This window comes from Triticum aestivum, chromosome 7A (assembly GCF_018294505.1).
Source record: "Triticum aestivum cultivar Chinese Spring chromosome 7A, IWGSC CS RefSeq v2.1, whole genome shotgun sequence".
In the NCBI taxonomy this organism is placed as follows: Eukaryota; Viridiplantae; Streptophyta; class Magnoliopsida; order Poales; family Poaceae; genus Triticum; species Triticum aestivum.
In genome coordinates, this window is record NC_057812.1 from 729,394,607 (window position 1) to 729,397,066 (window position 2,460).

The window sequence follows — 2,460 nt, forward strand, 5'->3', positions numbered from 1 at the left end:
GGTAGGACAGTCATGTCAGGTGTCCCAAATGTGGGCGGGATAGATTTCGGCCGAGCGCATGGGTAGGCGCCCACGGCGTATGAATGCTTCTCTGGCGTCTTGGTGAATTTACAAACCTACCCCGGTTTAGACCTTTGGACATCAGGCCGATAGGCTACACGGGCCAGAGTCAGGACAGTAATTTCCTGGCACCAAAACAATAGTCTCGTGCGGTTTCGGGTGACCAGAGGCCTATTTGACGCTTCGTTCAATATTTGGGAGCAGAAGCATTAGGCCTCCTTTGGTTTGTAGGATTTTTGTAGGAATTCTATATGATAGGATTTGCAAAGGAAAAATTCCTTTGAAGCCCTTTGGTTTGTAGGAATGGATTCCTATTCCTATTTAGGATAGGAATCAATCCTTCACGTTTCGGAGGAAAAAAACATTAGCCTAGACTCAATGGAAAAAAATCATATCCTATGCACCAAATGACATCTCTTTCTCTATAGGAATTGACATGCATGTCATCTCACTTCCTATGATTTTCCTATTCCTATGAAATTCCTGTCCTATGAACCAAAGAAGGCCTTAACATTTTCGATTCTCTTGAATTGAACTTTCAGGATTTGTCAAACTTCACAAATCTTTACTCTTGAAAATCCTAAAGCTACGATTATTTTGGAATGGAGGGGTACATTTGAATATACATTGTACACGAGTATATATTAAAAAAATATGCAACTTACCTCAGTTCATGCATTGTTCCAGATATAATCTCCTTGGTTGCAAAAAAAAAGTTAGATATGCGTATGAATATATATATATATATAGCATGTTCAAACTCACAACAAAGATTGATGCCCCATTTTACATCTGATTTACAAATGCCATTATCTCGGTTTCAAATAGATGAATGCACTTCCTATGAATTCGAATCTTTGAAACCCCCTTTATGTTGAATTCGACATGTATTCTATTTCGTAGCTAGCAATTTGGAATGTATCCATGCAAGTGACAAATGTATAAAGTGCTTCACACTAAAAACATGGAGTGCACTAATTAATGTTTATATATGAATTGCAAAAGCATCCATTGCCTGTATTTCAATCAGCTCTCACTCTATGGATCGATAATATGAAATAAACACATGCACATGCTAGAATTCAATTGCAGTTGAAGAAAGAGCCTACCCCTGGTACTGTATATTAGTGATAGGGGTGTGTACAAAGTACACGTGAATACCAGGCATCGTGCGTGTGTGTATACTATCGATGAACTAGCCCCCAAGCTTGTATAACATACTAAGGGCCTAGGGTTACAAATCATATATAGTCGGCTTATCGCCAGTGGGGATAGAGTCCTCCGCGACTCTGGTAGCTTCGTGTTGTACGTCGAGTCCTCCACATGGGTCTTCGTATAACACGTCTCGGTCCAACCTATATGTGGCACAGGATGGAACCGACCCATGAGTCTTCATGTTGACCCACCACAACTAGAAATGATGTGCCCACCACACCACACACGCAATCAGCCACTAAGAAAATAAGCATATACAATAGTACAACGGTATCTAGCTCACGATACGTCTCCATATTTTGTTGATGACACTGACGGACTTTGCATTTGATGCGTGCTCCGTATCTTGTTGACGACACTTACGGTCATTGTATTTGAAGCGAAAGCACGAGGTCACTGGACTTCAGAATAAGCTCATCACGGTCACCACATACATTTTGTCGTGCTAACCAACATGTGGTTGGTTGGTTAGAGGACAGTGGTTTCTCGAGCCCACCAAGGTTAAAGTCCCGGTGCTCACATTTATCTTGTGTTAATTTCAGTATTTTCCGGCGACGTACGTTCAGTGGGAGGAGACGTTCCACTCGACTACGAGGCACCTATGGTGACTTCGTAAAATCTCAAGATCATATATGCTCACCCACTCTCTCGAAGGTGCTCATAGGGGTAGGGTTCGCGTGTGTGTGCTTATAGCAGTGAGTGCTTGCGCGTATATATGAGCCCTTGTGTATGTACCGTGTTAAACAAATACATATCATGATTATATGGTCACTGGCTCACCCGTACAACTCCATATTTTGTTGATGACAGAATCAATTGACCAGTCAAACGTTCCACGCGGCGCAACTAGTGTTGCACCATCAGGGTGCGTAACTGTGGGGCCCACCTGTCAGCCCGTATAGGAAAGAAAGAAATGGTAGTTTGAGTTTGTACTGTGTTAATAAAACAGGAGTACATTTTATGGTGATCATACGGTCACTGGCTCACCATACAGCTCCGTAATTTGTTGATAACATGATCAATTGACATGTCAAACGGTCCACATTCAGCACCGCACATTACCATAGGGCCCACCCGTCAGCGCGTATATGAAGGACATAAATGGTAATAAATTAGTGGTCGGTGGGGATTCGAAGTCGTGAGACCTCTGGTTGGCAGTCACCGGCGGTTGGGGGCGTTCATTGG